Genomic DNA, 22,535 nt, shown 5'->3' on the forward strand with positions numbered 1-22,535 from the left:
AGAAGTGATCTCTCCCTGTCTGTATGAGACCTTAACTTCTGACACAAAGTGTATACACCTGAGCTTTCCTATGGGTTAAATTTCTTGAAGGCTTTGTATTTGGTAGGTGTTTACAAATATTTCTTTTTTAAAAAAAATAAATTTATGGGCTTCCCTGGTGGCGCAGTGGTTGAGAGTCTGCCTGCCGATGCAGGGGACGCGGGTTCGTGCCCCGGTCCGGGTAGATCCCACATGCCGCGGAGCGGCTGGGCCCGTGAGCCATGGCCGCTGAGCCTGCGCGCCCGGAGCCTGTGCTCCGCAACGGGAGAGGCCACAACAGTGAGAGGCCCGCGTACCGCAAAAAAAAAAAAAAAAAAATTTATTTATTTATGGCTGCGTTGGGTCTTCGTTGCTGCCTGCAGGCTTTCTCTGTTGCCGCGAGTGGGGGCTACTCTTCCTTGCGGTGTGCAGGCTTCTGATTGCGGTGGCTTCTCTTGTTGCAGAGCATGGGTTCTAGGCACAAGCCCTTCAGTAGTTGTGGCTGGCGGGCTCTATAACACAGGCTCAGTAGTTGTGGCACACGGGCTTAGTTGCTCCACGGCAACTTCTTCCCCAACCAGGGCTCGAACCCGTGTCACCTGCATTGGCAAGCGGATTTCTTTCTTTCTTTCTTTCTTTCTTTCTTTCTTTCTTTCTTTCTTTCTTTCTTTCTTTCTTTTTCTTTCTTTCTTTCTTTCTTTCTTTCCTTTTTTAACAAAAAGACTTTTTATCAGCATCCTTAGGGCAACGCGTCGCAGGAAGGGATGCTCCTCAGCACACAGGCCACCCAGCTGCAAGTGATGAATCAGAGTGAAACGATTATTGTACACAGTGCAGACAAAGGATCACCCCAAACCTCCAACAGAAGGAAAACTACTTTACAAAAAAGTAAATAAAAACAACGCCCATTTTTCTATTTTAAAAGGTGCAAGCTCTCGAGTGGCAGAGAGTGGAAAGCCCGAGGACCCGGCGTCCTGGAGTACCGATGCTCGAGGGGCCAGCCTCTCAGATCTGCTTCTTCGTACTACTGCTTGCTCTACGATTCTCGTTCCTACTGATTTCTTCAGCGCGTCAGGCTCACAGCTACCAGCCTCCATCAAAGCATTAAGACCAGAGACTCTCCCTTTGCAAGGCTTACACCTGAGTAAAGAGTGAAGCGATCAAACACCAGAATCTTAAAAAGCCAAATGACAGTGGAGCCAGTGCCCATTTAGAAAAGCTCTTACCCTCCACCCCCTTCCAGTCCTACTTTGGTAAATATTAACGTTTAACCAGTTAGCAAAATATTTAATCCAGTTAGCAAAATTAACACCGACATTTCCATAGTTGCTCTTTTGTGAATAGTAACTGTGGCCGGATGAACTTCACATTGGATAAAGCAGATGTGAAAACCAGTTTGCAAGAACGGGTGCCTCCCTCAACAACAATCTAAGCCCAGGGAACCGGCCCGAGGCCCTGCAGCTGCGGCTGATCCGAGGCGGGTGGGGGCGGCCGGCTAGACGGTCTGGCAGCCCGCGTGGCTCCTTTTCCGGCCAATAAGGTAGGCGATGAGGACGCTGAGGACCAGCCCTGCTAGGGCGCCGCCCACGGCGATGGGGATCAGCATGCTGTTCTCACGCAGCTGACACTCCTCCACAGGCCCAAACTTGTCCCCGTCCACGCGGAACGCCGACCCACACCCTGAATAGGTCTAGGTGACCTGCACGCGCTCCTCAGCGTTGCCCTCGTAGGAGTTCCCGGCGGCTGCCTGCAGCGCGCTCAGCGGGCGGTGGGCGGCCTTGAAGGCGGGGTCTTCGGCATCGGGCGGAGTCAGCGTCTGCTGAACTCCGTGCAGGAAAACCCGGCTGCAACTTGCGTTAATCGCAAACTGGAGCGCCAGGAGCTGGTTCCTGCTGCGGAGCTCCAGGGTCACCAGCTGAGCTGTGCAGCTCCCCCCAAAGGTGGTCTTGTTGGGGTTGATGCTGAACTCTCCGGTCACCGTTGTGTTGTCCCTCGTCCTGCAGGTGACGTTCAGCTGCAGCCCCTTGCTGGCCAGCAGGCAGGTCCCGCTGGTGACGCTCACGTTGTACTTGGACCCCGAGGGTCTCTTGGGCGAGGACTGGGGCGGCGCCGCTGGGGTGGGCGGGGAGGGCCAGTCTTACAGCGCGTCTCCTCCCTGCAGAAGCTGTTGTTGGAGAGGTAGGCCTGGAGGGTGGCGTCACGGAGCCCGATGGTCACGTTGCGCATGCGGATCTGGTTGCTGCTCACACACCTGTACCTTTTATTTATGTCTGCCTTGGTGTCGGTTACGGATTCCACAGTCTTGATTGCCCTGGAGCTCGAATTGGAGAAAATCCCTGTATCTGACAAGTTATAAACAAAACGCATCAGCTGGACACTAACGTGTTGCATTTCTTGTGAAACTTGGGAGGGTCAGCATATGGCCTCTTCCAAAAGCCATCAGGAGACTGGAGACAGAAGCATTCCCTTTGGGCAGGCGGATTCTTAACCACTGCACCACCAGGGAAGTCCCCAAATACTTGCTGATCGAATAAATAAATGAATTACACGCTTAGGTAGAGTAGATGACCTCAAGTGTTCTAGAATATTGAATTAAATCCTTGATTTTGAAATGTCAGGATTCTTTGTAACTTTCTGCTACATAGGGGAGTTCATATTTCAAGCTTATAGTTGAGAACACTTCTCTGACCTCACAGCTTCCTTCTCTTTCCCCTGTTTCTTCAACCATAGTTTTAACCAGTTCTGTTTATTGAACTGGTTAAGTTTGGTCCCGCCTTAGGTGATTTGTACTAGCTATTTCCTGAGTCTGGAATTCCCTCCTGTCAAATTTTCTCTCTCTACATGACAGGAGCTTCATCATTCAGGTTTCAGGTCAGATACTCCTTGCTCAGAAAAGCCTTACTTAACTAAGCTAAATTAGCCTAGTCCATCATACCACCGTGTTTGATTTTCTTTATAGTATTGACTGAATTTATCTTCTCTGGTTTTTTCCTAGTTTATTTTTCTGCCGTCATTACATTGAAACTTCTGTGGGAGAAGAAATCTTGTTTGTCTTTGTTGGTATAGGGCCAGCTACAAGAAGAATGTTTGAAAATGGAAGATGCTCAATATATAACTGTTCAATGAATGGATGAATAAAAGAACAGCTTCCAAATAGAAGTGCTGTTACATATATTTTTAGTGAAAAGCATCAGGGCACACCAAAGCACATAGTTTTAGATGCTGAACTTTCACTGGGGAGGTGGCCTGATTTAAATTCTCTGTCGTATAGGAACTTGAGTCATAGCATCTGTAACACCTTATTAAACGTATTGTTTATATATTAAAGACAGGGCAGGCCCTTGATAATACATGTATTCACCTGCACTTAGCACAGTATTTCATGGCATTAAGTGGAACAAATTAAGTACAGGATTAAGTAAATGTAGCTTGACTCTCAAACTCTGATTTATTTTATTTATTACTTATCCAATTCTTAATAATAATAGCTATCATTTTTGGAACAGCTACTCACTAGACAGGTGTTTTATATCCTTTATATTAATTCTTTTAAATAACCCTTTAAGGAAAGATTACCATAATCCATTTTAAAGATGACTCAAGCAACAAGTGATTCTTTGCCGTTGGACCGAGGTCTAGTTTCCAAAATTCATAATCTTAGTTTAATCAGTCAATTGCCTGTTCTTACTAGACTAAAAACATTTCAAATGTACTTGACAGTCAGCTTATTTGAACATTAATTATTATCTCAAACTTTGCTAAATACTTCCTAATTCTCTTCATAGCAAATAAATAGTTTGTAGCATGAATCTGTTCTTAATATCTAAACAAATCTATGGAGGTTTTTGCTATACATCCAACCTGTCATTTTTAATAGTTTAATATAAAAATAGCTCTTTTGTGATTGTAAAAAAAAATAATATAGTCATTGCAGATAAAAAAGCTCAAATAATACAGAAAATATGGAGAAGAGAATACAGCCTAAAATTCCATCTAAAGTATATATAAAATTTTACATAAACTGAATCAAATTGTATGTGATATTTTGTCTTTCACTTAGAATTATGTCATGCTATTACTTTTACAAAAAAAATCTAGGCACTATCATGTATATTTGGATTTTTATCTGTTTAACACAAATGGCACAACTAAAGGTAAATCAGGCCACCTCCCCAGTGAAAGTTCAGCATCTAAAACTATGTGCTTTGGTGTGCCCTGATGCTTTTCACTAAGCTACCTGAGTGAAACCCATTCTGACTTCATTCTGAAGTAGTTCAACTAATCTAACTCTACTAAAATCTAATTGGTTTAGTTTATATTGTCAAGTTTATCATCATATATGCCTTCTCTGAGGCAAAAACTCTACAGAAGTCTTAAACTGGGAACTGTATGCATATTTATTCGACAAACTACAAAGAACTGAAGCAGACTGGTTTTTATTTTTTAATGCTTTCTCTTTTCTGCTGCCTTTCAACTTTTGACAAAAACATTTTTTCACCAAAGGTCACAATAATGAAGGTACCATTGGTTACTCCTTCCTTTCTCCCTGTGTCCTTTCTCTTTCACTTCATCTGCCACTGTCCAATCTTAGAAGCCTGAACCCAGGCTATTACAATTCTCACATGAATTTACCCGCTCCAACTCATACTGTATATATCATATCATTATCAGACAGATCTTCCTGAAATATCTATTTTTTATAAGATTATACCCAAGCATCTTAATCAGACATTCCAAGTCTTCCATAACCTGGGCTCAGCCTACTTTCCACCTCCTCTCTACCTCCCGGGCTCTGCATTACATCTAGGCTACCCTACACACATGTTCTTTCATTCAGTACCCCTTTCTAGGAAAAATGTTCCCTAAGTCTTTTGTACCCTTTAACACTAAAATATCATCTTCTCCTGAAGTCTCCTGTGACTACTCCATCTAATATATTTCTACGTAATGCAGGTATCTTCCATATAATTCATTCGTTCCAGAATTATATTTATTGAATATTTACTATGTACCAGATACTGTTCAGGGCACTGGGAATATATCAGATCATAAAGTGGACAAAATCCTCTGACTTCATGGAATTTGTGCTCTTATGGAGAGACAGTATACATAATATACAAGGACAGTGTATGGTACAATGTGATAAATGTTATTTTTAAAAATTGAGAGGGAAAGAGAGGGCATCAGGATTGCCGGTGAGTACTTCCAGTAATTAACAAAATGTTAAGTGTATCCTAGGGGTAGGCAAACTTATTCTGTAAATGACCAGATAGTAAATACTTTACACTTTGTGGACCATGTGGTCTCTGCCATAACCATTCAACTCGACCATTTTAGCACAAACGCAGCCTTTGTCTCAATAAAACTTTATTTATGAACACTGAAATTTGAATTTCATGTAATTTCCATGTGCCACAGAATATAATTCTTCTGACTTATGTATTTCTCAACTGAAAATGTAAATGCCATTCTTACTTTGTGGGCCATACAAACACAGACGGGGGGGCAGATTCAGCCCATGGCTTATAGTTTACCAACTCCTGTGAACACCATTGAAAGGCTGAAATTAGTGAAGACTTGGGGAAGATAACAGAGTGAGCACGTGGACACGTGGGAGCAGAGTATTCAAGGCAGAGGGTATAGTCATTGCAAAGTTTGTGAGACAAAGACACACCTCCAGTGTGGCTGGCGCAGGCAGAGTGAGAGAGAGAGGTAGGAGATGAGGGCGGAGCAGCAATAAAGGTGAGAATGGATAATGCGATTGATCTACATTCACAGGTGACAACGATAGGTTCTTAGACCTGGAAAAGGAAACTCTTAGAGACTGTCTAGCTCCTGGAGAGCCAGCTTTGATTGGCGTACTATCAACAAAGATTCTGAGACCACACTGTCTTAGCCAGACCACTTCTATGATCAATTAGCAATGGACACTCGGGTGTGAGGGCTATTGGTTGCCACGCATTTGTGTTCTTCATCTAGTCTACCCACCGCATTTTCACCACTGGGACACACTAAGCTGTCAGCTGTTTACATGACATACTCAACGTTATCATCTAATTAATAACAGGAATTCTGAGTGCCAGATTAGTGATCTTCACTGTATCTTGGTCCTCCCCTGTTTCAGTTTTTACACTTAGGGCAGTGATCAATAGATATCTTTCCTGGAGAAGCTGAAAAGATACTAAACTTAAAAGCTGTATAGAGATAAGAATTACCAATGCAAATTTTATTCCCTTAGCTCTATAAAACCTTTCTAGTTTCTAAAGTACTTATGTCTTCATCTTATTTGAGTTTTAGGGTGGTCCTATGAATCCTTATTATCCCATAAAACGATCCCAGGGCCCTAAAATGAAAAAAGTAGGCCTTCCAGGCAGCTCTTAAATTGCATTTTCTTGTGATCGCTGATATTTTTTTTCACAATTCCACGTATAAAGTTTAGCTTAAAATTATTACCAATTTTTTTCATAATTGTTACTAAAATACTTCTTAGCGTATTTAGAGCAAAAGGAAGGAAGAACCAACATTTCCAAAATGTTCAATGATAAGCTTAAAACTGCCATTCTTACTGTGCATTGTGGGGAAAAAGAGGAGGAGTTCATGCTGAGCTACTGTGATGACTAATGAAATTTTTATTCTTTTCAATAAGAAGAGCTTTAACAATTAGGCTGTGTTATAATGAAATGTTCATTTGTCCAAACTCTGATTCCTGGTCCATCAATACCTCTTTGTGAGAGGTACATCCCTAAAATATGCCTTTGTCTTGAATGGAATGCAACCAGAGGCGTTTGGTGCAAGGACTCTCAGTAAGGCAGCCTGAAATGAACAATGGGCTTCAGAAGACCTAAAATTAAAATGTATATATATTTTTCCTGTACCATGTGTTATTCATTAGTCAGATAGTCACCTAAATATCTAAAACAATGAGTAAAACTTCACATTTTAATATGATTATAAATAAATGTTTAAAAATCCAAATTGTAAGGGAAGTATATTTTACGTTCTCCATATCGGTATAAGGGACATCTGGAAAATACTTTTTTGTCGTATAGTTTTAAGGGATTTCAGTTCAAAACTATCTAATGATTTTAAATAGCCCACACTTTCCTAGACATATTTTCGGTTTTATAGTTTGATAATAAGTGTTCAGTTTTTCCCCTTATGTTTCTAATGCGGCTGGAATCGATTGGGATCTATTTTAATCACGTTCTTGTTCTTGTACTACTTCATCTCCTCTCATTGCTATTTAACATTTAGGGAGTGCCAACAAAATGTTGGGTCTGTATTAAATATGACCTTAGTCACAGTGGGCTCACATTTCCCACACGACAGGAAAGAACGTTGTATTTATAAAGAATGTACATAGCAGAGAATGGAAGCGACATGATAATAATTGGGGGGAGTAAGTTGATTCTGGTTCTTTTCATAGCTTGAGATAATTCCAAAATGTCACTGATGGTGCTAAATGGGGACATTTTAGCAGGGATGCCATTTGCATAGAGTAGTGGAGACTGTCAGTCTCCTGGAGATGGAGAGAAGTGAGGCACAGGCAGAAGTGGGATCAGTGAGCAGCAATGACAGTAAGAAGGGTTCATGACACTACTCATTCATCTTACACTGTGTTATGGTCAACCCATGGCTTCATGGACACCTAAGGAGTCTTTGGTCTCCGTTCTGCTATCTTTATCTTCCAACCCATGTTAGAGCAACTAATGGGATACTGGAACCATTGGGCCTAATTATTTTCTCATGGACAATGCTTATGTTCTGTTTTCCTGGAATGAGATCCCACTTTTTGTATCTAGGTAATTTTACACACACACACACACACACACACACACACATGCTCAGTGAAAGTCACCTGCTCTGAAAAACTTTTCTGGTATCTACAGTCTGAATTAAATGTCCCTCATTTGAACTCATAGTATCTTGAGCACACTTGCATTCTTACATGATTATATGTGTTTTTTTGATTACATGTACTTTTAACATATGATTGTATCCTTTTATATTTTTCTAAGTTTCTCTTAAAAATTATAAAATACTTGACAACAAGGAAAATCTGATTGAAATGCATATATATCTCTAGTGCCAAACATACTCCCTGGAGAGTGATAAGCGCTCTAGAAATGCTTATTATTCTTCTTTCTGAAGAACAGAAGAGTGATATTTCTCATTCCATTTTTTTTTTGCCCCTTCCAGGTAACTTTTTAACTGTTAGAAAGATGTTCTAGGTGAAAGAGAAATAAAATTCCAGGTACTATGGCTTTATAGGAGCTTTTGTAAAAGTGGAAGTGATTTTAAAATGATAAAAAGTGATTCGTTGCGTTTATCAACACATAGTATATGTTCCCAATGTCATCCATAAAAGTTAGTTACAGTGAAAAGCTATTGCAGGTAAAACTAGCTTGTCTTAACAGGGTCTTTTGTAAAGCTTGTGCAAAATATCATCTCAGGCAGAATTGACCTAAACAAGGAACGTGTTCTATCTTCAGAGATAATTTGCTTAGAGACATCATTGATAGAATAAGTAGTGCCTGCATATAATCACTGATATGGTCCTGAGAAGCTGCCAGCATCCATACTGGTCATTTCCTCTGCCCACCATCATGCTGAGATCATCATGAATTACTTTAGGCTAACGTTGTATCTACTAGGAGAGAGAACACTAGAAAGTTGTCATTTCTCACTTGTTAACACCAGTGAGAGCTTTCTACTCACTGCTTTCTAAGAACTGTTTGCAAGAATAGGAGCAGAAGACAGGTTGTGCATTAAGAAGAGAAATGTGCAAAACCACAGAATCTGAAGTTTATCTTATAACAGCACTAGCTAGAAGATATTTGTGGGACTTTGTAAGACAGTATCAATTCTTGGGGGGCTTTCATTGATCATCTATTTTATTGATCATCTTTTATTGATCATCTCCTGGAGATGGAGAGAACTGAGGCACAGGCAGATGTGGGAGCAGAATTAAGGAGTGGAAAATTTGAACTTTATACTTCCATATTTCTTTTTTTCCAAGTGAAACAGTGTTTTTATTGGAGGCATAATAGCACATGCATGTCTGTCACATAGGATGAGGATGACTTTAAGGTTCTGGCTTCTAAGATCAGACTTTATCTTAGACACACTTTTCCATCACAGCTTCTTGGGAAATGAATCAGGAAGGGAGCAAGACACCTCCTGGAAAGAAATCGTTGCTGTCGCTGGAAAGTTGTAAAGCAAGAGAAGAACTGATTCAAATCAGTGTACACGTAAAAGAGCCCCAAGGAGGAAGAGAGTGGTGTGGGGAAAAGTGGTCTAAGTTCTGGTGTTGGCGGTGATGCTGGCCTTTTTCGATGGCAGAGACTTGCCTCTAAACGGAGGCAACAGGATCGACTTGTCAGTTTTGACTGCAGCAACATTTCGGGGCTCCCCAGTTCCCTCTCTGGATCCCCAGTTCAGTCCCCCCTTTCCCCTGAAGAACTCAGAGAGGAAGGGCAGGGTCTATGTCACGGACACTGCTACCTGCTCGATGAAGCTGGCCAGATTTATGTCCAGTTCTGAAAGGCCCACACACGCGTGAGTGCTCAGGGTGATGTGGGCCTTGTCGTAAACGTTAAACCATTCAGGCTGGTGGTCCAGTTTCTCAGCCTGCAGGGCCACTCTCATCACGAAGCCAATAGCCCTACGGAAGTCTTTGAAATGGAACTGCTGGAAGGTGACATCCTGGCCTTCCGGCTCGTTCCACCCCATGGCCCGCAGGTCTGACAGCAGCTGGTACTTCTCCTCAGCACTTGGCCTGTGGGCTTTGCCAGCCGTGCTGTGTGCAGCGTGGACGCCGGCCGCAGCAGGTGGCAGCGGAGGAGACGAGCATGTCCTATAGTTCCATATTTCTAAGAGATACTTACCATCTAAATTTTTATAATAACTGAGAGAATAAAATGAAAGGTTCATACCATATCATTAGAAGGCTCTTGGGTGGGATGCTTTTTTTTTTTGTAACTCTCAACCTTTTGTTTTTTTTAAATTAATTTTTATTGGAGTATAGTTGATTTACAATGTTGTGTTAGTTTCAGGTGTACAGCAAAGTGAATTAGTTATACATATACATATATCCACTCTTTTTTAGATTCTTTTCCCATATAAGTCATTTACAGAGTATTGAGTAGAGTTCCCTGTGCTATACAGTAGGTTCTTATTATCTATTTTATATATAGCAGTCTGCATATGTCAATCCCAGTCTCCCAATTTATCCCTCCCTGGGTGGGATGCTTAATAAAGAACAAGACAGGCAAGGAAAAACGCTTAAAGCTAATAATTCAGAGTATGAGATAATGGGGTTAGGGCTAGTGTCTACTGGTTTCACACGTTTTACAAGTTTGTTTAAAGCTAGTAAGAGAGAAAATGGGGAATTACCAAAAAAAATTGAATGACAGGCACAACGGTGGATGGCCCTGAGAATAATTAGAAGCTTGAAAGATTTCTGGAATAGTACATCTGACCTTGACTGTAAAAGAAATAAAAGAAAATGAAATGCTAGTGGAGTTTGGACTTAACACATTTATCAGCTGCCTGAGGCTTTAGTTACAGAAATCTCTTTGTTTTACATAAAAATAATAATAACTAATAAATATCGGTCATTCTACTGATAAGCACTTGCTAAGTACTCCTTTTATCCTCTCCGCCATCCTATAAGGTATATATCCTTTTTATCAGCATTTTACCAATAAGGAAACTGACACACAAGAAGGTTAAATCATTTGCTCAAAGTAAATGGTAAAGTGCGTTTTGAGGCCAAGGAGTCTGATTCCAAATCAGAGTTGAACTCTTATCCATTAAGCTATAATACATTGACTAAAAATTATCTTAAAGTAGATCCAAAAAGAGTTCTTTCAAAACTCAACAGTGTTAAAACTGGTATAGATGATCTTATTTACAAAGCAGAAATAGAGACACAGATGTAGAGAACAAATGCATGATACCAAGGGGGAAGGGGGGGCATGAACTGGGAGACTGGGCCTGACACATATACACTATTGATACCGTGTATAAAATAGATAACTAATGAGAACCTACTGTACAGCACAGGGAACTCTACTCAATGCTCTGTGGTGACCTAAATGGGAAGGAAACCCAAAAAAGAGGGGATATATGTATACGTAGAGCAGATTCACTTTGCTCTACAGTAGAAACTAACACAACATTGTAAAGCAACTATACTTTAATAAAAACTAAAAACAAATTCTAAACCAAAAAAAAAGTAAAACCTCAACAGTGTTTTTAAAAGCGATGTTCTTGGAATGATGTGAAGCATGTGGAAGTTATTGTACTTCATCCCCAAGGTGTCTGCCAGTTCTTCCTGTTGTTGCTAATAAGCATCTGTTGTCCTAACCTGCTAAGGGGGAGGCAGGGTTTGCTCTGGAGACAGCCATCTTCCCCTCCACCCACTTCCATCCTGTGGGCTGCAGCGGTCCTCTTGAGATGCTCGCGCCCTCCAGCCTGAAAGCTCTCTCTACCCTAGTAAGGGCAAGCCAGATGAGGCCCAACTGGATGGGCATCTCTACACAGAAAAATGAAGTGGACGGTATCTCTGTGTTCGTTCACGTTCCCTAAGACTCTGACACGGAACTTATTATGCTCACACAGACGAAGATGTTACTCTCTCTGATGTCAGAGATTTAGGTCCCTGGCAGGCAACTCAAATCTCAGAATGGGGTTAAGACTCAGACTGCCCCAATTATCCATTCACCACTTCTTTTTCTTTTTTTAGCTCTGTAGCAACACATATATGGTTTTCTTTTGACAAAGGATAGACAAAGTATCAGGAGAAATATTTAATCATCACTAGAAACTTGTTGAGAATAAACTCACAAATAAAGTACATTTTAAAATTTACCCACTCACCATAACGTGATAAAACGCTCCTTTAAAATTCTATGACTTTATGCCAGCATATCTCGGCAGTGCTTTCATGTACATCATATTCACAAAATCACAGAATTATACAACTGAAAGGCTCTTACACAGTCTAGTCCTGTCCCTGATTCGGAGAGACTAAACAGCTTATGATGTAAAGGCCTCCCAGTTCCAATTTCCATGTCCTTTCCATTATACCTCATTGTCTTGGAATTCTCACAGCTCAAAAAGGTAAATAGTGACAAGAGTTAACACAGAGTCTCAGACCACTTGAATCGTCAGACGGCACTGTGGCATTTTTTAAAACATAGTACTCTCTCTCATATATCAATAACCTGTTATCCATCACATAACTTCTTACAGTGAGACTTCCCAACTCACGTAACTTCAGTGAATACCCTTTTAGAAGCCACCCGTGAGAACTTCACAGTTTAGGTTTGATTATAGTCAGTTTTACATGTCTTTGTATCACATTATATGTCCTAGCTTACCAAACTTCTATCTTACAGATACTGACCATATCTACTATTTTATGTAAACCTCCCCTTAGTGATTTGGTGTCCAGTTTTATGAAATCACTTTTTTAATAAATCACTTTTCCTTGGACAAGCCATGTCTCCCTAAGCCTTTCTGTTGGTTGTTTCTGAATTTAATCTGTGAAACACCCTTCTATTTTCTTCCCAAGGAGGCATCTATCACATTCCCCTATGCCCAGTGTGGTACCTGAATGTGTACCTTAGAATCAGACACTTGCCTAAATATACATCTTAAAAAGAAAGCCATAAATAAGTAATTGTTTTGGCCACTTTGGCAACTGCCTATTTCAACATGATCCAAATTCAGTATTCTCACAGACTTACCGAAAGAACAGAACCCTTTCTCTTGAACAACAGGATCCTTTCTCTCGCTAGAGCTTCAGGAGGATGTTTCAGAGATTAATAGTGTTCCTGCATCCCTGCAATTTGCTTGAATTAGATTAACATAGTGATAACATGAAATACCAGCCCCACCTTAAGTAAGTTACTTCGCTTTCCGAGCAGATCCAAACGCATGCTTAGATGAAGTCAGAGCCCATGTGGTTGGACTTAAAAGATAAGGCAAAGGACTCTCTCTCTAGGATGTGTCTTCACCAGCTTGTACTTCTGTCTGAAATCTAACCTCTAATTTCGATTATTTTGAGTGAAGCAATAGATCTGTGCTCATCACGTTTGCCTTTAGAATATGTGATAGCAAATGATGCAGTCATTAAAATTAGCTATCTTTTGTCACTCCTTTTCCAATATAATAATTAAAACTAGCCTCCAACAGGTTGACATAGTACAAGTGGGGATAAATGAAAACTATGATGAGAGCCTGGGGTTTCTGGGTATAAAATATGATGGAGGAGTGAAAAAAATAAGTGGGAAATGGAAAATTGTCAGACAATTCTCAGTTTGAAACTTTGCTTAGGACTAGCTGCGTTTCCCAAGGTTTCTAGAACATCTTGGAATACAACCAAGACATAGGTGTTCCCTGCAGAACCTGAAACTTGGCTATGGGCACGTCCTTGGGCAAACAATATGGGTCTCCAGTCAGGAAGATCCTGAATTTTCAGAATTCATGCCAGACCAGGAAAAACTCCCCTCTTGCCCTTTTGCCAGGGACTCAGTCCAAAGAAGCTGTAACATGGTTTTCTTCTAAAAAGATTATTAAAAGTAATATGTGCAGTTAAGATACTGTGGGTTCTTATAGACTTCACACTGCTCACATACGTAGTTCAAATGAGCGGGCCAAAAGAACATCTCTCAACAGAAGGAAAATGTTCAGCCTGAGCAAAGCTGAGCAGCTTAATAACAATGGCTTGGTACATAGATGGTTCATTACAAAGGTGAAAACTGCCAAACTGATCACTCTCTGTGCTGTAGTTATAACAGAAAGAAGTAGATTCACAGTATAGGAAGTATGTGAAATGTAAAGGAGAACATTTCACTAGTGGTAGCGCCTAACTGCAGATCCTTTTCCTTGTTGTGATTCGCCAATGTTATGCCAAAGGATGATACTGAGTAACTTGGAAAGGTAGTTCACTAACTTTTATTTTAATCATTATTAACCTTCATTTTTTTTTTTTTTTTTTGGCAGTACGCGGGCCTCTCACTGTTGTGGCCCCTCCCGCTACGGAGCACAGGCTCCAGACGCGCAGGCTCAGTGGCCATGGCTCACGGGCCCAGCCGCTCCGCGGCATGTGGGATCTTCCCGGACCGGGGCACGAACCCGTGTCCCCTGCATCGGCAGACTGACTCTCAACCACTGCGCCACCAGGGAAGTCCCTAACCTTCTAAACTGCAAAGATAAGAACTGTTTCCTAGTATTTTGTAATAAGGTAAACTATTTTGTCAATGAAGTGATATTAGCAAAGTACAGTGAGGTAAAAGATTATTTAAAAAAAATATAGTGTATGTGTGTTTAATTTTTGCACATCTTCAAGCTAAATATATAAAAGCAGAGTTGCTGATAGAGGTCCAGTATATTCCCTTAGATGATTTCTGGAGCTACAGAATTCTAGAAATTCTATGCTAGAATCCCTATCACTCTTCCTTCTAATTTTACATAGTTTTGTTCTAGGTTTAAAAGGGTTCCAGCTAACGAGAATGGTGTTTGAACCTCAATTCACTGTTGCTTAGAAGGATATCTATTCTTATTGGCCCAGGGATCTGGGGGTTATCCTCCCTGACTCTCCCAACCCCCTCCTCTACACACATATCTGTTCTCCCAATCAAATTTTAATTCAAATGAAATGCTTCTTCAGAATTGTCCATTCAATATATTTTGCTTATTATTTTATCCTTTTTCTCGATTTCACCTTTTTATGGTAGAAAAGCATTTGCTCTAGTCTACTTTTGAACTAAAAATGCAATAAAATCCAGTTTTTCACAGATGTAATAATTTAAATTTCTAAACCAAATTATATCTGAGAAGCAAGGAATTATAAAGCAGTGAGCTGGGAGAAACAGGGAAATTGAACATCACTAAACATCACTCAACATCATTAATTATTAGAGAAATGCAAATCAAAACTATAATGAGGTATCACCTCACACTAGTCAGAATGGCCATCATCAAAAAATCTACAAACATGGGCTTCCCTGGTGGCGCGGTGGCTGAGAGTCTGCCTGCCGATGCAGGGGACACGGGTTCGTGCCCCGGTCCGGGAAGATCCCACGTGCCGCGAAGATCCCACGTGCCGCAGAGCGGCTAGACCCGTGAGCCATGGCCGCTGAGCCTGCACGTCCACAGCCTGTGCTCCACAATGGGAGAGGCCACAACAGTGAGAGGCCCACATACCACAAAAAAAAAAAAAAAAATCTACAAACAATAAATGCTGGAGAAAAAGAAACACTCTTGCACTGTTGGTGAAAATGTAAATTGATACACGCCACTATGGAGAACAGTATGGAGGTTCCTTAAATCTAAAAATAGAACTACCATATGACCCAGCAATCCCACTACTGGGCATATACCTGGAGAAAACCATAATTCGAAAAGATACATGCACCCCAAAGTTCATCGCAGCACTATTTACAGTAGCCAGGACATGGAAGCAACCTAAATGTCCCTCATCAGAGGAATGGATAAAGGAGATGTGGTACATATATACAATGGATATTATTCAGCCATAAAAGAGAATGAAATAATGCCATTTGCAGTGACATGGATGGACCTAGAGATTGTCATACTGAGTGAAGTAAGTCAGACAGAAAAAGACAAATATCATATCATATTATATGTGGAATCTAAAAAAATGGTACAAATGAACCTATTTACAAAACAGAAATAGAGTCACAAATGTAGAAAACAAACTTATGGTTACCAGGGGGGAAAGGAGGGGAGGGATAAATTGGGAGATTGGGATTGACATATGCACACTACTATATATAAAATAGATAACTAGTAAGACCCTACTGTATAGCACAGGGAATTCTACTCAATACTCTGTAATGACATATATGGAAATAGAATCTAAAAAAGAGTGGAGATATGTATGTATATAACTGATTCACTTTGCTGTACAGCAGAAACTAACACAACATTGTAAATCAGCTATACAATAAAATCAGCCAATAAAAATTAATTTTAAAAATGCTTAAAAAATTAAATAAATATATTTCTAAACTAAATTATATCTGAGGAACAGGGATTATAAAGCAGTGAGTTGGGAGAAACAGGGAAATTGAAATGGTTTGTGCCTCCAAAGTATTTGCCTTGAAGCTATCACCACACCTGACTAGATCCACACTCATGACAGGAGTAGCAGTGGGTGTATTTTGAGTAGTTAGACAACTTATTCATTCAGCTCTGCTTATAAATTAAGAGTGCTTCCATTTTTAAACTTAAAGGAAATTTTGAGTGAGTTCTCAATAAATACTAGTAGTTTTCTTCCTCAGAACTCACATTCATCAAAGAATACTATCACAGCTAAAAAGAAATGATCAATAAGTTAACAAAAATAATCCAATATTAAATTCATTTTTTTCTTTCAAACTTACAAAATCCAAGGTCTTATTTCTCACATTCAGATATATGACAAAATAAGTGCAAAATATCAATGTTTATAAAGAGTGTTAGAGACCATTGATCCCCTAGAATCTGTTCTGTTCTCCTTCCATAGGAAAAAAGAGTTAACACCATAGTTGGTCACTCAGAGCTACTCTTTCTCACCAGTCAGAGGAAACATGTGACTGCGTTCTCACCAGTGGAATGCTAGCAGAAGGCACTGTGCCACCTCCAGGCTGGGTCTTACCACACCATGAGTGCTACTTTGTACCTCCTCTCTTCCCACTGGGGGAACTGGACATAATGGCAATCAGACTTCAATATGCAGATGAGGACAATGCCCTGGAGGATGGTAGAGCAAGCCCTACTCATCAGCATCTCTGGGTGACGTCATAAAGTCCAACTACCCTTCCTGGACTTTTACATGTAAGAGAGAAATAAACTATCTCCATTGGAGCCATTGCGTATTTACACCTCTTTTCTATGTAGCCTTCACCATAAACTAATACCAATGGAGACCTAATATAAATCCACTTGAGACATTTTTTTTTCCCTAAGTGGGACATTTCGTTACTAGAATTGGATATGATTCAAGTGATTAAGTGAAGGGAGCCCTACCCTTTGTATATTTATTTATTAGTTCATGCTAACGTTGTTGGTTATAAACAAGAAAGAGAAACAATTAGTAGAGATTAGGAAAAGGCATTGCATTGGTATTCAAAAATAAAGTTGGGTAGACAATACAGTTGTTTAACTTGAGGGTTTTCTGCTTTGTTTAATGTGACAATATGTTATAAGAGTGATATGTATAAGAAGCAATGTAACTGAATTGGTCTTGATCAACGATGTTTGAACTTTACAATTATGTTCTAAGAGCAATAAAACTGCTTTAAAATAGAAATTTTCTATAGGGTAAATAAATTTATTGTATTTATTCTTAAATTCTTCAGAACTTAACACCTTCCTGCCCATTAGAACAATTTTTTAAAGTTAGTCTTTAATAATATGGAGGTTCTTAGTTCTTCAACTATTTCAGTGTAGCAGAACAGACTAATGAAAAACTTTATTAAAATTATTGAATGATTTGGAAACCAATGTCCATTTGATTATGGCCAAAATTTATAGGAAGCGGGAGAAAGTTCTTGTCTAATAAGCACTAGGTCAGTGTCAAAAAGTTGAAGAGCACAAAGTACTCCTGCTACATAAGGCTAAGGGAGTACTTTTTGGTGGGGCAAATTTTGAGCTCAGCTGACAGCAACATCATGCTTTCTGGTTCAAATGACTTAGTCATTTAAAAGTTTGAAAGTCACAAAGCACCAAACTGATCTCCCTGTGCTATGCAGCTGCTTCCCACTAGCTATCTATTTTACATCTGGTGGTGTACATATGTCCATGCCACTCTCTTACTTTGTCCCAGCTTATCCTTCCCACTTCCTGTGGCCTCAAGTCCATTCTCTACATCTGTGTCTTTACTCCTGTCCTGCCCCTGGATAGGGAGAGTGAGAGGGAGACGCAAGAGGGAGGAGATATGGGGATATATGTATATATATATAGCTGATTCACTTTGTTATAAAGCAGAAACTAATACACCATTGTAAAGCAATTATACTCCAATAAAGATGTTAAAAAGAAAAAAATACTAGAGCTGAATTGATAAGAATAAAAATAGCAAGTTAAGAAAGATGGAATAAAAGAAATGAAAACATAAAAGACTGAAACACCAAAAACAAGTAAAATAAAATAAATCTGGTTTTAAATACTACAGTCAAACAACAATAAAAAAGTTGGAAAGTGTCGGGGCCATGCCATTAGAGAGCAATCTCTGCTCAGAGAAAACAGACAGGCTCCCCAAGAACAAGGCAGCAAAGGAGGCATAGATTGAAGGACAGCTAATGAAGTTCTGATTGTTCCACTGAGGTGTGCAGGGCAGGAAATCTCCATTTACAGGCACATCTTTGACCTTCCTAAATCCTATTGCTTGGCAACAACTTCTGACAACAATTTATGTATTGGAAAGTATCCTTTGACTAATAATTTTTTCCTCATACTTGTACTGACATTAAAAATATGGGAACATTTTCTTTTGGGGGATGTTATAGTGGACACGCACTTCAGTAGTTAGAATCCATTACCTCCTTCACCTTCCACAGCGAATCCTAATATTATTTAGTTACCTGCATCTCAGCCATGTAGCGTAAGTGCCTCTTAGAAAGTGGACCTGGTAGTTCTAAAGCTAATCCCACTCCCATTTTTGGCTCAGAGACAGGCATGCACAACATTCAGAATCCTGAGATTCTTACAGTGATTTGCAGGGAGTTTGTAGAAAAGATCCTCTTCACTATTCTGGAAGACTTTCAGGAAGCCACTCTCTCTTACATTTGCTATGAACAAATAGGCATGTGTCTTCCATTGCAATTGTCAGCCATTCTAGGGATTGATATTAGAAGGAACATGACAATGGAGGTCATGGCAGAGAGACAGAAGGACACTGAGGCTTGAGAACCTTCTTAGAGTGCTAGATCTATCAAACTCAAAGCCTGCCTCTCTTTGGATTTTCAGTTGCATTAGTCAACACCTTCTCCTACCATGTAATCCAGCCTCAACTGGTTTTCCGTTTACTTTTTTTTTTTATTTAATTACTCCCAAATCATCTTAGATGACATATATGGTCATAAAATATACTGTGTAAGCCTGGCTGCGGTGTGCAACATGTGACCAGCAAACTTTTCCAAACTGGGATACATAAGAAATACTCTTGCTGTTGAGTCAATAATGTTTGCTGGTTGGACCCATCAACAATTTTGACCCTTATTTAAGTATAGTTGATTTATGATGTTAGTTTCAGATATAGAAGATAGTGATTCAATAGTTTTATAGATTTATACTCCATTTAAAGTTATAAAATATTGGCTATATTTTCTGTGCTTTATAATGTATCCTCGTAGCTTATTTATGTATTTTATACATAGTAGTTTCTTAATCCCCTGCCTCTATCTTCCTCCTCCCCCCTTCCCTCTCTCCACTGGTAACCACTAGCTTGTTCTCTATATCTGTAAGTCTGCTTCTGTTTTATTATATTCACTCATTTCATATTTTAGATTCCATGTATAAGTGATAACATACAGTATTTGTCTTTCTTTGTTTGACTTATTTCACTAAGCATAATACCCTCCAGGTCCTTCCATGTTGTTGCAAATGGCAAAATTTCATTCTTCTTTATGGTTGAGTAATATTCCATTGTTTTTATATATACCACAGCTTCTTTATCCATTCATCTGTTGATGAACACTTAAGCTGCTTCATATCTTAGCTATTATAAATAATCCTGCATGTTATTATTATAAATAATAATGAACGTTAGGGTGCATGATCTTTTTGAATTAATGTCTTCATTTTCTTCTGAAATTACCCAGGAATGTAATTTCTAGATCATATGGTAGTTCTGTTTTTTACTTGTTTGAGGAAACTCCATACTGTTTTCCATAGTGGCTATACCAATTTACATTCCCACCAACAATGTACCAGGGTTCCATTTTCTCCATATCTTCACCAACATTTCTTATTTGTGGTCTTTTTGGTGATAGCCATTCTGACAGGTGTGAGGTGGTCACTCATTGTGGTTTTGATTTGCATTTCTGATGATTAGCCATTCTAAGCATCTTTTTCATGTGCCTGTTAGCCATCTATATGCCTTCTTTGGAAAAATTTCTATTCAGATCTCCTATTCATTTTTTGATTGCGTTGTTGGTTTTTGGTATTGAGTTGTATGACCTGTTTATATATTTTGGATACTAACCCCTTGATGGTCATTTCATTTGCAAATATTTTCTCCCATTTACTAGATTGTCCTTTCCTTCTGCTGATGGTTCCCTTTGCTATGCAAAAGCTTTTAAGTTTAATTAGGTCTCATTTGTTTATGTTTGCTTTTGTTTTCTTTGCCTTAGGACACAGACCCATAAAAATATTGCTATGATTTATGTCAAAGAGTGTTCTGCCTATGTTTTCTTCTAGGAGGTTTCATGGTTTCCAGTCTTAGATTTAGGTCTCTAGTCCATTTTGAGTTTTTGTATATGGTGTGAGAAAATATTCTAATTGCATTATTTTACATGCAGCTCTGCAGTTTTCCAAGCACCACTTATTGAAGAGACTGTCCTTTCCCCATTATATATTCTTGCAATATTCTTGCAAAACATTCTTGCAATGTTTCGTTATAGATTAACTGGCCATAAGTGCATGGGTTTATTAGTGGGCTCTTTATTCTGTTCCATTGATCTATGTATCTGGTTTTGTGCCAGTAACATACTGTTTTTTTTTTGTTGTTTGTTTGTTTGTTTGTTTGTTTTTGCGGTACGCAGGCCTCTCACTGTTGTGACCTCTCCCGTTGCGGAGCACAGGCTCTGGACGCACAGGCTTAGCGGCCATGGCCCACAGGCCCAGCTGCTCTGCGGCATGTGGGATCCTCCCGGACCGGGGCACGAATCCGCGTCCCCTGCATCGGCAGGCGGACTCACAACCACTGCACCACCAGGGAAGCCCAACCTACTGTTTTGATTACTGTAGCTTTGTAGAATAGTCTGAAGTCAGGGAGTGTGAGACCTCCAGCTTTGTTCTTTTATCTCAAGATTGCTTTGGCTATTCGGTTGGCCCCATTTTTTAATTTTATAAATGGTCAGACACCTATAAATGGTCTGAATAAATAAACCACTTAAAATTATATCATAGTTTGTCCATCTGTTGTTGTTTTCCAGCATTACACACCGAGACTTCACCTATCTTGGAAAACATTTCTTCTTAGCTATACTGACTCAAATTTATTCAAGTAATAATGGCATTCTGATGTCATACAAGCTTAGTGTATTATTATATAATAATACCTTGACAGTATTATATGATTCACTGTTGGTGTGCCTGTCTTAACATTCATATTGAGAATGACTTAGCAGTCACTAATAACTGATAATGCTCAGAATGTTGTGTACAGTTTGAACACAAACACTCCCCGGGATAACATAAATTTGCTTTAGAGATTAAGGCCATATTGGCACCATTCTTCATCTACCAGACCCTTAAAAGTGTTTTAATCTTCTTTTTCCTGTTTGTATTATATAACAAAAATAGTCCCCAAATTCTAATTAGCTGGATAATATTGCTTTACTTCTTATATCAATTTTTGCCTATGTCTACTGGAGGCAATTGTTTCATTGTACAGAATTCGGTTTTGCAGAATCATTATAACTACACTGAAGGAAGTTTAGAAATCAATGTAATCCCAGTACTCATTGCAGATATTTTACTCATTCACTTTTTCATATGCCTACATCTACATGCATAAAGCTTTATCCATAGTCATATGGTTGGAAAATACACAATTTTGTTCCCTGATGATTCCAACCAACACATATCCTATGACCTTTAACTTCTAGAGAAACATCACAAACTGCTAATTGTGATCATCTCTGCAGAAGTCTCACTGGATGTCTGATGGTGGAAAAGTCATTTGCTTTATACTTTACATGATAATTTTATAAATTAGTGGATTAGGGGTTATGTTTATTTCTTTATTTTACATTTCCTATATTTTTCTAATAAAAAAATAAGATACAGCACAGTAAGCTGTGAACAGTGATAACCAGAAAAACAAACCAGAACTAAACAAAATATATGCTCCACCTTGACATAAGAACTTCATGCAAATCTTTTAAATGATCTATAAAATATTCAAGTGATTGAATATACTAGATTTTCATCAATAAGTTCTTAGCTGATGAACATACAAGTTGCTTAAATTCTTTTCATTATTCTATTTAGCACTATATTGAAGATGTTTTTACATAAAGCATTTGTCTTATTTTGATAAATTGGGAGTGTAAATTCCCAGAGGAATGATTATTGCATTTGAAAAATTGTGTGTCACTTATCACAAGTTTTCAAATTAATTTCCAGAAGTGTTGAATCAGCTTACATTGCTATCAGCAATATAAAGTTTTATTGCAACATTTGCAAAAAAGTATATACATATATATAGCAATAAATATTTATGGGATCTCTTTGCCTACCAGTCTTAATTTTCATGTTTCTTTGCTTGTTTATCC

General features: G+C 39.2%; 2 pseudogenes; both read right to left on the reverse strand.

Annotated features, from left to right (window-relative positions):
• Positions 1-1,350: 1,350 nt before the first annotated feature.
• LOC115857190 (lysosome-associated membrane glycoprotein 1 pseudogene) lies at positions 1,351-5,350 on the reverse strand (annotated as a pseudogene).
• A 4,151-nt stretch (positions 5,351-9,501) lies between these two features.
• Positions 9,502-9,951, reverse strand: LOC115857095 (pterin-4-alpha-carbinolamine dehydratase pseudogene; annotated as a pseudogene).
• Positions 9,952-22,535: the final 12,584 nt, after the last annotated feature.

This window comes from Globicephala melas, chromosome 5 (assembly GCF_963455315.2).
Source record: "Globicephala melas chromosome 5, mGloMel1.2, whole genome shotgun sequence".
NCBI lineage: Eukaryota > Metazoa > Chordata > Mammalia > Artiodactyla > Delphinidae > Globicephala > Globicephala melas.